General features: G+C 43.4%; 2 long non-coding RNA genes across 2 annotated transcripts; both read left to right on the forward strand.

Moving 5' to 3' along the window:
- The first annotated feature begins 240 nt into the window (after nt 1-240).
- On the forward strand, nt 241-2,153 carry LOC112880825. Its single transcript, XR_003226437.1, has 3 exons — nt 241-926; nt 1,017-1,113; nt 1,980-2,153. It is a non-coding gene; the product is annotated as an uncharacterized LOC112880825 (long non-coding RNA).
- An 8,031-nt stretch (nt 2,154-10,184) lies between these two features.
- On the forward strand, nt 10,185-11,550 carry LOC112901143. Its single transcript, XR_003230259.1, has 3 exons — nt 10,185-10,321; nt 10,412-10,508; nt 11,370-11,550. It is a non-coding gene; the product is annotated as an uncharacterized LOC112901143 (long non-coding RNA).
- Nucleotides 11,551-13,172: the final 1,622 nt, after the last annotated feature.

Consider the following 13,172-nt stretch of genomic DNA (forward strand, 5'->3'; position numbering starts at 1 on the left):
ATGACAGCTCTGAAAACTTGCAATTAGGCCCAAGTTGTGTGTAAAATATGCAACAAGGACAAATTTTTATAAAACTTAAAGTTAGTCCAAAATCTCAAAATAAAGTTGTATATTTTGAGTTTTTGAATTCAAACCCTAAAACAAAGTTGTAGAGCTTGAAAAGTTGTACAACTTTCATTTTGAACACTTTTCCTTTTGAGCCCTAGTTTAAAAGTTATCGCTGTTTTACAGACAGGTCCCTGGAATTTTGAAAATTTACATTTGGGTCCAGTCGTCCCCAACCCTCCTTCTTCCTCCTCTGGCTGTTTACTGCTGCTCCTCTGTTTTACTGTGCCGGCGCCGCAATTCTTGAATTCAAGCCGGCCAGTGCAGCCCCCCTTCCCCCCCCTCTCCTAGGCGCCGCCCTAGGCCTGCTCTTTGCCCTAGCCCGCCCCCGTGGCCGTTCCTCGCGCTCCTACGTGTCTGCCGTTGTCGCCCGAGCTGCTACGTGGCCGGTCTCCCCACGCCACCTCCCTCCAGTGCGCCTCCTGCCTATCCCTGCCACGGCCCTCTCCTTCCTGAGCTGCTTCACCACAGAGGACCGCCTCCACTGGCATTTCCCCACCTCCTGACGTCTTCATTTTCCTTCCCTCGTTCTGTTTGCTGCTGCTTCCCTTGCGCCAAACTGCCATCCCCTTCCTCCTCCCTGCTGTGCGCCGTCCCTCTGTTCCAGGCCGCCTCCAACCTCGCCTCCGGATCCCTGTACCCCGCTGCCTTTCCCCAGGACAGAACCGCACCGCCCCTTGCCCTCCCAGGCCGGAGCAGTCTGTTCCACACGGAGCTCCACCTCCCCACCGCCGAGCACTCTCTTGTGGCCCTCCTGCTCACCTTGCGACCCCCAAAATGGGCTCCTGATGTGCTGCTCGACCTCCCCCGGCGACCATCTGGTGAGGTGCCCCTCCCTGCGTTGTTCCCCTGTACAGGATCTTCTTTTTCCCCATGGAATCAATCCCTGCGTCTCCTCTGTTTTGTTGCAGATAAGGGACCTCGTGCAGCAATTAAGACAAGTTCAGGGGGTTTTCTGCGAAGTGTAGACCCATAGGAACAGTGCTGTTCGAGGACCTGTATGTAAAGGTGCTTGTTATTTCATGTGAAGTGATGCTGCTGACTTGCAAAATCCCTAGAAAATCGTAGAAAATTCAAAAAAATATGAAACCAGTTGGATTTGAATCCTCATTTTAAACCCTATCACTTTTGTTTTATAACCATGTTATGAAAGTATATGGTTTGTTCCGTATTTAAAATAGAAGTAAAGGGATGCTTGTTATTTCATGTGAATGGTATTTCTGATTTGTAAATTCAATAGAAAATTGTAGGAAATTCCAAAAATTACAAAACCAGTTTTGTTTGAAACTAGATTTTGAACTCTACAACTTCTATTAAATAAGTTTGATATGAAACCAAATAGTTTTGAATCTTTGTTAAATCTAAGATAATAAAATGTAATATTCATGTCTCCTGCATGGTAACTGTGTTGATCTTGATTTTTGATATGCAATCCCTATGGATTAAGCATGAATTGATATGGAATTTTCAAACCTAAGTTTATTTTGTAATTTAAATTCTTTTAAGTTGATCAATTCAATTTATTTTATAATTAGCTAAATCTAGTCTATTCGGTAAAGCTTATCTAATTAGATCTTTTAGTTAGAATCAGTTAAGTATGCGATTGATCTGTGTTTAAATTTTCAAAACTTTATAACCTTAATTGTCCAAGCTCCACATTCAAATTTGAATAAATTGAGTATCTTAATTCTTGCTTTCAATTAAATCAATGCTATAGTCATGTTAGTCATGAGTTGAATGTTTAGGATTCAAGACTTAGGTTTCCCTCTTGTATCGTGAGTTCTCGAGTGTTAACCTTCTGGATTGCAGTTTATCGTAAAATAAAATAAGAAGACTATACATTCTTTAATTTTATATTCTTGCATATCATATAGATCCGACTGCTTTTGCCGACGATGTCTACAAGCTGATCGTGGATCGAGCCGTGAAAATTCCTACAGATCCCGGAACCAGAAGAAGGTTGTTCTGAAGACCTCAAGAACTTCATCAGGGAATTCTCGGAAGGCCCGAACCAAAGTTTCGGACGTTATTAACTTGACTAACCCCAGCCTCACCAGTAAAGGCAAGCCCCGGACATATCCCACTATTTTATTTACACTGCAATCTATGTCTATCCATATTATATCTTGCATTAAGTCTAGGAATTGGAATGAAACCCTAGATGCATGAATTCTAGGAATCCAATGTAATGCTCCCGAGTCCTTAACGGATAGATGCTCCGCTAATAGGACCGGTAAAAGTCGGGTGATTTCCTGTCACTCGCGCGATATAGGAGTTGTAATGATTACATTCCTGTTATCACTATAAGGATGCCGGACGGGAGTTTTGTGCGGTATCATGGTCGAGATGATACCCCGTCTGTGTTGATGAATCTGATAAGGTCGCAGCGTGTGGAAGTGCGGGTTAAGTGTTTGAAAGTACTAGCCACATACCGTGAGTTATGGGTAAGCGGTAAGCCTAGTAGCCAATCGGACCGAGGAGTGGACATACCTCCCACCACATGTATTTGCTTCTTTTGGTTACTTGGTTCGATTGGGGAAATACGTGTTGCAAGGGCAACCAGGAATACGGGTTTTGTAGTCGCGCTACAGACGTATGTCCTGCACGGGTGATGTGCGTATGTTTCTACAGTCGCTTGTGGTGGACCTGTCCACGAGTCGGAATGAAAGGCAAACGGTTGCTTTGGAATGACCCTTTGGTGTTCCAAGCGTGTGAGTTAGGTTTACCTTGCAAGGTTGAAAAATTCGATTCTGAATCGTCCGCTTCTCACGAAGATTGAGACTGCTTGATCCCTTTTCCACATAGAGTAACAAGAGCAATATTATGGTTATCAAAGATGATGTTTGACCAAAGATTATACCATGCTTGCTTAGATATAGGTGCTTACTTAGAATGGATAATTAACTAGAATCTGAAAGCTAAAACTTGAAATTAAGGATCTACTCTTTGTTGCTTTTCAGCTGAAACTAAACCCAGAACCATTATAAGCTCTCATAAGTCTAGTTATGGGCTAAGTATACCCAATCCCGGGTAAGCCTTGCTGAGTATTAGTATACTCAGCCTTGCTAGTTATATGTTTTGCAGATGATGTCTTGAAGACCCTACTCTTCCCTTGCCTTGGCCCTGTGCTCTCCCAGAAGGTTGGTCCGTGGAATGGGACCCGTCCCCGGCCAGCACTGGTGATATCGAGTGATGTCGTGCTCGGGCTTAGCATGACATTCGTCTTAACGTCGTATGGTAATCATCGCGTATGTTTTCCGCTGCTAACAACCATAGTTTTTAACAATTTGTAATCTTTTCTCTGAATTTAAATTATCGTACCTCTTTTGGAAACCCTTGTAATATAATTCCCTGTGATGTAAAATGTGATGGTGAATGTATCTCTGAACTCACCTTCGTGTGAGGTAGCCTTATTTGATCCTGTGTAGCGGTGGTTTATCGGGACGTTACCCGACAGGCCAAGGGATTATACCGTTTGAAGCACGTTGGAGCCCTCAGGATTGGACTCGCGTACTTGAGCCGGTATAATTCAGGTTGGTTCTGCCACAGCTGGTATCAGAGCTATAAGGTTACCCTGGAGATACACTTTACCTTAAAAATGCTTTCAGTATAAAAGTTTGACCAACAAAATGTTTGAAAAAGTCACGTTGGATTCGTTAAGGATCGTGCTTAGTACGTAAAGCCCTAGGGTAATGCTTATGAGGGATTTAGAGGTGGCTATATATGTATATATGTATAATTCTAACTACCAGCATTACTTTTCTGTCAAAACTTAAATTCATGCACAACCCAACCTTACTTTCTGTAACGACATCTTCGATCGTGAGGTAAGAAGGTAAGGATCCTCAGCCAACTGAGGGAGCTTGGCCTTCCCGTCGGTGATGCGAACCGAACGCTGTTTCTCAAGCAGTGGCCTACTTGAGATGCTGCCAATGTACCAACTTCGGTTGATTACATTGGGAGTATATAGTTAGGTAAGGGGGTATGAACAGCAACATCCCCGTATTTTGCGGTACCCCCGTGAATACGTTATCTCAATAACGTATACTAACGTTGTCTGTACGGCGGTAATTGTACAGATGCTGTTTCTATAGTGAACAGTAATGGATGGGAACGCTTTCATGACATGCTGGCATGAAAGGTTCATTGGATATATATTGTGGTTTTCTGTAGGTACACTAACCACGAATACGAAACTAGGACGGATAGGGTGTATCGACTAGTTAATAGTGAGAGACGTATGTACTATGCCACCGAAACTAATCACGTAAGTCCGAAGATATTCGGCAGTTGTTTTTGGTTTGTGAGGACGAGTAGAACGTGCATGCATAACTCATCATTAAATGCATAATACAAGGTGTGTTTTGGTTCTTCTAAGGATGTGTGTTAGAATGTTGATCTTTGGTGTGATTAGTGGGATTCTTGTAGTAGTGTTGATTAAGTCTCTTAAGTATCTTTCTGCTTTCCAGTCCTTGCTATATCAAAATCAGTTATCTCGTCCTATTTACCCTGTAAGTCTTCAGCAGGGTAAATAAATTTTATCATCTAAATTCTTGTTTCAGATGGTTGGAGCCACACGTGGAACCCCGGAAGGTTTCCGGGCAGATCAATCCAGCAATTCCCAACCACCATTCCCATCACTTTCACATCTAGCCGAGGTTATGGCTCGGCAAACTGAACTTCTCAACCTATTGGTACAAACACAACAGAATCAACAACACCAGCAGTTACAAGGTCGTGATGAACCTCAGGTGGCAACTTATCAAGATTTCCTCAGTACTCAGCCCCGCTGTTCAGCAAAGCGGAGGAGCCCTTGGATGCTGATGCTTGGCTCCGCACCATTGAATCTAAGTTTGCTCTTCTCACGATTCCATGTGCGGACTCCAACAAGGCTTATTTTGCTGCCCAACAATTGCACGGAGCTGCCCGTATCTGGTGGGATAATTATTGTGCTATGCAAACTGATGGCCATGTTATCTCCTGGGAAGAATTCCGTAATGCCTTCAGGGCACATCATATACCTGAAGGGCTGGTGGAACGGAAACTGAATGAGTTCTTGGCACTTACCCAGGGCACCCGCACCGTACTGCAGTATGCACAGGCTTTTAATCATCTGTGTCAGTACGCGGGCTACCATGCTGATAATGATGCCAAGAAGCAAGATCGTTTTCGTCGAGGTTTGGATACTAAGCTCAAAGAACATCTGAATCTTGTCAAGGCGAATACTTTTAGTGAGTTGGTCAATATGGCACTAACTCAGGAGGACTGCATTACGGCACACCGTGCCGAAAAGAAGCGTAAAGTCTCCACTGGATCCACGAGCGTCCAACCCTCGTGGTATCAGTTTGATCAGAACGTATTGCCTGAAGCACCACCACGAAATGCTCCGATCGGCAGACTGATTCTTAGACCGCCTCAACAGCAAGAAGAGTATCAACCTCCTGTACTTCTACAACAACCACAACAATTTGGCCCACGGCCGAATATTCAACAAGCTCGCCAGAAAAGCAACACTCATTGCTGTTTAAAGTGCGGAAGTGCGGATCACCTCCTTAAAAATTGTCCGCCACTCAGAAGACCTAATCAAGGGCAGAATTCCAGTCAGAATGATCAGAACAAGGGTAAGAGGCTGATGATGCAAGTCCGGTATGGACATATCAATTTCACTACCCTTGCAGAACTTCCGGATGGAGCTCCTATCATGTCGGGTACATTTTCGGTACATCACAAACCAGTTGTTGCATTATTCGATTCTGGAGCAACTCATAGTTTCATTAGTAACAACTGCAGTACCCGAATAGGACTTGATCTTTGCCCTACTAAGGGGTCATATGTGATCTCTACCCCGGGAGGAAAATTTCATTTGGCCAAATGGTCAAAAAGGTGCCAATTCAATTGGGTAGCAAGGAAATCAGAACTGATTTGATTCTATTAAACCTAGAGGGTATTGATATTATACTTGGGACAAATTGGATGGCAGAACATAGAGTACTGCTAGATATCTCTTCCCGAGTTATTGAGATTGATTCACCACATCAAGGAGCAACTACCCTCTATCTGCCCCAGCAGGAGTATCTGCACTCTTGCGCTTATGCTATCACAGACGTTAAGTAAAAGATATTCCAGTGGTCTGTGAATACCCCGATGTCTTTCCAGATGATTTGCCTGGGATGCCACCAGACAGAGACATCGAGTTTATTATTGAACTTCAACCTGGCACCGCTCCTATTTCGAAGAGGCCGTATCGTATGCCTCCAAATGAGTTGGCTGAATTGAAAATCCAACTCCAAGATCTTCTTGATAAAGGTTTTATACGCCCAAGTGCGTCACCTTGGGGTTGTCCCGCTCTCTTCGTTAAAAAGAAGGACAATAGCCTAAGGCTATGTGTCGATTATCGACCACTCAATGCGGTTACCATTAAAAACAAGTATCCTCTTCCCCGCATTGACATATTGTTTGATCAGTTAGCTGGAGCTAAGGTCTTCTCAAAAATTGACTTACGCTCTGGTTATCATCAGATCAAGATTAGGCCTTGCGACATTCCAAAACGGCCTTCTCAACCAGATATGGACTTTATGAATATCTGGTTATGTCATTTGGGCTTACCAATGCACCGGCATATTTCATGTATCTTATGAATTCAGTCTTTATGCCGGAACTTGACAAATTCGTCGTGGTCTTCATCGATGATATTCTGATATATTCCAGGACTAAAGAAGACCATGCTAATCATTTACATGTCGTGCTTCAACGACTACGAGATCATCGCCTTTATGCCAAATTCTCAAAATGTGAATTCTGGCTAGATAGTGTGAAATTTTTGGGACACACTATCTCTAGTGAGGGCATATCGGTTGATCCTACTAAAGTCCAGGAAGTTATGGACTGGAAACCTCCAATTTCAGTCCATCAGATTCGGAGTTTCCTTGGCTTGGCAGGATATTATCGCCGATTCATTCCAGACTTCTCCAAGATAGCTAAACCAATGACTGAGCTACTGAAGAAAGAAGTTAAGTTCTGCTGGGATACTAAGTGTGATGAAGCATTCCACACTTTGAGAAGACTTTTGACAACTGCCCCAGTATTAGCTCAGCCGGATAATACTCAGCCTTTTGATGTCTATTGCGATGCCTCTGGAACTGGCCTTGGTTGTGTTCTTATGCAAAACAACCGAGTCATCGCTTACGCATCCAGAGCACTTCGAAATCATGAGCAAAATTATCCAACTCATGATCTTGAATTGGCAGCGGTTATTCATGCTCTCAAGATCTGGAGACATCATCTTATGGGTGCTAAGTGTAACATCTACACTGACCATAAGAGCCTCAAGTATATTTTCACTCAAGCTGATCTGAATATGAGGCAAAGGCGTTGGTTAGAATTGATTAAAGACTACGATCTTGAGGTACATTACCATCCTGGTAAAGCCAATGTGGTTGCAGATGCCCTTAGCCGCAAGGCACGATGTCATTGCTTATCCGTTGAGGCTTTCAATGACACTCTCTGCAATCAGATGAGGAAACTCAATTTAGAAATCATTCCTCAAGGTAGTCTAAATCATTTATCCCTTGAGAATACCCTTCGAGATAAAATTATCAAATCTCAACTACATAACGAGGGTATCAATAATATCAAGCTAAAGCTATCACAGGGAGAAGCTAAATATAAGTGTTTTCACACTGATCATCAAGGAACCTTATGGTTCAACAATCGAATTGTTGTACCTAAAGATCATCAGCTTCGCAAGCAAATCCTTGATGAGGCACATCTATCCAAGTTCTCTATTCATCCTGGTAGTACCAAAATGTATCAAGATCTTCGACAAAATCTTTGGTGGACCAGAATGAAAAGAGAAATTGCCAAGTATGTATCCGAGTGTGATACGTGTCAGAGAGTCAAAGCCACTCATCTCAAAGCATCAGGTACACTTCAGCCACTACCCATTCCGTCATGGAAATGGGAAGACATCAGTATGGATTTCATTGTTGGTCTTCCCGATACGTCTCAAAAGCATGACTCCATATGGGTAATCATTGATAGACTTACCAAAACAGCTCATTTTCTTCCCGTGCATACCACCTACTTAACTAAGAAGTATGCCGAAGTCTATCTGGATCAAATTGTTCGGTTGCATGGTGTTCCTAAAACCATTATTTCTGATCGAGGGCCCCAATTCATTGCACGCTTCTGGGAACAGTTGCAGTCTGCTCTTGGAACTAAACTGATTCGAAGCTCTGCATATCATCCTCAAACTGATGGACAGACTGAGCGAGTCAACCAAATACTGGAGGACATGCTCCGAGCTTGTGTTATACATTATGGTACAAGCTGGGACAAATGTCTTGCCTTGGCCGAGTTCTCTTACAACAACAGCTATCAATCTAGCCTTCAGATGGCTCCTTTTGAAGCATTATACGGTCGCAGATGTCGAACTCCTTTGAATTGGTCTCAGACCGGTGAACGCCACATCTTCGGACCCGATCTGGTTGTAGAAGCCGAAGATAAGGTCAAGGTTATTCAAGCCAATCTCAAAACCGCTCAGTCTAGACAGAAAAGCTATGCAGATAAAAGAAGGAAACCTTTGCAGTTCCAAGTAGGAGATTTTGTTTATCTCCGAGTCTCTCCTACCAAAGGTGTCCAGCGTTTCGGCATAAAAGGAAAGTTAGCACCACGGTATGTTGGACCCTTTGAGATCCTTAAAGTCTGTGGCCCTGTGGCTTACAAGATTCGCCTTCCATCTCAATTGGCTGCCATTCACGATGTTTTCCATGTCTCTCAACTCAAGAAGTGTATTAAAGTACCTACAGAGGTCATTGAAACCACCGCCATTGAGATTGAACCTGATCTGTCTTACACCGAGCAACCTATTCAAATTTTGGATACCAAGGAAAGAGCCACTAGAAGAAAGACAGTTAAGATGTACAAGATCTTATGGGATCACCACACCGAAGAAGAAGCAACCTGGGAAATGGAATCTTATCTTCAACAAAATTTCCCAAACTTCCTTCAAGTCAATCCCCAAACTTAATCGTCTGTTTCTTTCCGCCTTCGAATCTCGGGACGAGATTCTTTTTAGGGGGGAGGGCTGTGACACCCTAGGTGTCAAATTGTACCATAATATGTATGAAATGTAATGCATGTGTTGATTTGTAAAAAAGTTGGATGTATTTGTAGCAATAAGACCCTAGGTGTAATTTTATAAAAATATGAGTCCTTTTGTGTAAATGCACGAGTTACAAAAGTAATTTTTAAAAGTTACCAGGGGCCGAATTATAAGAATGCAAGTAATCATGACAGCTCTGAAAACTTGCAATTAGGCCCAAGTTGTGTGTAAAATATGCAACAAGGACAAATTTTTATAAAACTTAAAGTTAGTCCAAAATCTCAAAATAAAGTTGTATATTTTGAGTTTTTGAATTCAAACCCTAAAACAAAGTTGTAGAGCTTGAAAAGTTGTACAACTTTCATTTTGAACACTTTTCCTTTTGAGCCCTAGTTTAAAAGTTATCGCTGTTTTACAGACAGGTCCCTGGAATTTTGAAAATTTACATTTGGGTCCAGTCGTCCCCAACCCTCCTTCTTCCTCCTCTGGCTGTTTACTGCTGCTCCTCTGTTTTACTGTGCCGGCGCCGCAATTCTTGAATTCAAGCCGGCCAGTGCAGCCCCCCTTCCCCCCCCTCTCCTAGGCGCCGCCCTAGGCCTGCTCTTTGCCCTAGCCCGCCCCCGTGGCCGTTCCTCGCGCTCCTACGTGTCTGCCGTTGTCGCCCGAGTTGCTACGTGGCCGGTCTCCCCACGCCACCTCCCTCCAGTGCGCCTCCTGCCTATCCCTGCCACGGCCCTCTCCTTCCTGAGCTGCTTCACCACAGAGGACCGCCTCCACTGGCATTTCCCCACCTCTGACGTCTTCATTTTCCTTCCCTGGTTCTGTTTGCTGCTGCTTCCCTTGCGCCAAACTGCCATCCCCTTCCTCCTCCCTGCTGTGCGCCGTCCCTCTGTTCCAGGCCGCCTCCAACCTCGCCTCCGGATCCCTGTACCCCGCTGCCTTTCCCCAGGACAGAACCGCACCGCCCCTTGCCCTCCCCAGGCCGGAGCAGTCTGTTCCACACGGAGCTCCACCTCCCCACCGCCGAGCACTCTCTTGTGGCCCTCCTGCTCACCTTGCGACCCCCAAAATGGGCTCCTGATGTGCTGCTCGACCTCCCCCGGCGACCATCTGGTGAGGTGCCCCTCCCTGCGTTGTTCCCCTGTACAGGATCTTCTTTTTCCCCATGGAATCAATCCCTGCGTCTCCTCTGTTTTGTTGCAGATAAGGGACCTCGTGCAGCAATTAAGACAAGTTCAGGGGGTTTTCTGCGAAGTGTAGACCCATAGGAACAGTGCTGTTCGAGGACCTGTATGTAAAGGTGCTTGTTATTTCATGTGAAGTGATGCTGCTGACTTGCAAAATCCCTAGAAATCGTAGAAAATTCAAAAAATATGAAACCAGTTGGATTTGAATCCTCATTTTAAACCCTATCACTTTTGTTTTATAACCATGTTATGAAAGTATATGGTTTGTTCCGTATTTAAAATAGAAGTAAAGGGATGCTTGTTATTTCATGTGAATGGTATTTCTGATTTGTAAATTCAATAGAAAATTGTAGGAAATTCCAAAAATTACAAAACCAGTTTTGTTTGAAACTAGATTTTGAACTCTACAACGTCTATTAAATAAGTTTGATATGAAACCAAATAGTTTTGAATCTTTGTTAAATCTAAGATAATAAATGTAATATTCATGTCTCCTGCATGGTAACTGTGTTGATCTTGATTTTTGATATGCAATCCTATGGATTAAGCATGAATTGATATGGAATTTTCAAACCTAAGTTTATTTTGTAATTTAAATTCTTTTAAGTTGATCAATTCAATTTATTTTATAATTAGCTAAATCTAGTCTATTCGGTAAAGCTTATCTAATTAGATCTTTTAGTTAGAATCAGTTAAGTATGCGATTGATCTGTGTTTAAATTTTCAAAACTTTATAACCTTAATTGTCCAAGCTCCACATTCAAATTTGAATAAATTGAGTATCTTAATTCTTGCTTTCAATTAAATCAATGCTATAGTCATGTTAGTCATGAGTTGAATGTTTAGGATTCAAGACTTAGGTTTCCCTCTTGTATCGTGAGTTCTCGAGTGTTAACCTTCTGGATTGCAGTTTATCGTAAATAAAATAAGAAGACTATACATTCTTTAACTTTATATTCTTGCATATCATATAGATCCGACTGCTTTTGCCGACGATGTCTACAAGCTGATCGTGGATCGAGCCGTGAAAATTCCTACAGATCCGGAACCAGAAGAAGGTTGTTCTGAAGACCTCAAGAACTTCATCAGGGAATTCTCGGAAGGCCCGAACCAAAGTTTCGGACGTTATTAACTTGACTAACCCCAGCCTCACCAGTAAAGGCAAGCCCCGGACATATCCCACTATTTTATTTACACTGCAATCTATGTCTATCCATATTATATCTTGCATTAAGTCTAGGAATTGGAATGAAACCCTAGATGCATGAATTCTAGGAATCCAATGTAATGCTCCCGAGTCCTTAACGGATAGATGCTCCGCTAATAGGACCGGTAAAAGTCGGGTGATTTCCTGTCACTCGCGCAATATAGGAGTTGTAATGATTACATTCCTGTTATCACTATAAGGATGCCGGACGGGAGTTTTGTGCGGTATCATGGTCGAGATGATACCCCGTCTGTGTTGATGAATCTGATAAGGTCGCAGCGTGTGGAAGTGCGGGTTAAGTGTTTGAAAGTACTAGCCACATACCGTGAGTTATGGGTAAGCGGTAAGCCTAGTAGCCAATCGGACCGAGGAGTGGACATACCTCCCACCACATGTATTTGCTTCTTTTGGTTACTTGGTTCGATTGGGGAAATACGTGTTGCAAGGGCAACCAGGAATACGGGTTTTGTAGTCGCGCTACAGACGTATGTCCTGCACGGGTGATGTGCGTATGTTTCTACAGTCGCTTGTGGTGGACCTGTCCACGAGTCGGAATGAAAGGCAAACGGTTGCTTTGGAATGACCCTTTGGTGTTCCAAGCGTGTGAGTTAGGTTTACCTTGCAAGGTTGAAAAATTCGATTCTGAATTGTCCGCTTCTCACGAAGATTGAGACTGCTTGATCCCTTTTCCACATAGAGTAACAAGAGCAATATTATGGTTATCAAAGATGATGTTTGACCAAAGATTATACCATGCTTGCTTAGATATAGGTGCTTACTTAGAATGGATAATTAACTAGAATCTGAAAGCTAAAACTTGAAATTAAGGATCTACTCTTTGTTGCTTTTCAGCTGAAACTAAACCCAGAACCATTTATAAGCTCTCATAAGTCTAGTTATGGGCTAAGTATACCCAATCCCGGGTAAGCCTTGCTGAGTATTAGTATACTCAGCCTTGCTAGTTATATGTTTTGCAGATGATGTCTTGAAGACCCTACTCTTCCCTTGCCTTGGCCCTGTGCTCTCCCAGAAGGTTGGTCCGTGGAATGGGACCCGTCCCGGCCAGCACTGGTGATATCGAGTGATGTCGTGCTCGGGCTTAGCATGACATTCGTCTTAACGTCGTATGGTAATCATCGCGTATGTTTTCCGCTGCTAACAACCATAGTTTTTAACAATTTGTAATCTTTTCTCTGAATTTAAATTATCGTACCTCTTTTGGAAACCCTTGTAATATAATTCCCTGTGATGTAAAATGTGATGGTGAATGTATCTCTGAACTCACCTTCGTGTGAGGTAGCCTTATTTGATCCTGTGTAGCGGTGGTTTATCGGGACGTTACCGACAGGCCAAGGGATTATACCGTTGAAGCACGTTGGAGCCCTCAGGATTGGACTCGCGTACTTGAGCCGGTATAATTCAGGTTGGTTCTGCCACAGAATCCTGACTCGGGAACCGACCGACGAAGTTCGAAGGCCGGTCCGTGATGGACTCGAGGCCGCCTCGTGTCAAACAGAGCCAGGGCAGAAAACGCAGATGAGCCCAAGCAGCCCTGCCCGACCTGCTCAGG

This window comes from Panicum hallii, chromosome 1, assembly GCF_002211085.1.
Source record: "Panicum hallii strain FIL2 chromosome 1, PHallii_v3.1, whole genome shotgun sequence".
In the NCBI taxonomy this organism is placed as follows: domain Eukaryota; kingdom Viridiplantae; phylum Streptophyta; class Magnoliopsida; order Poales; family Poaceae; genus Panicum; species Panicum hallii.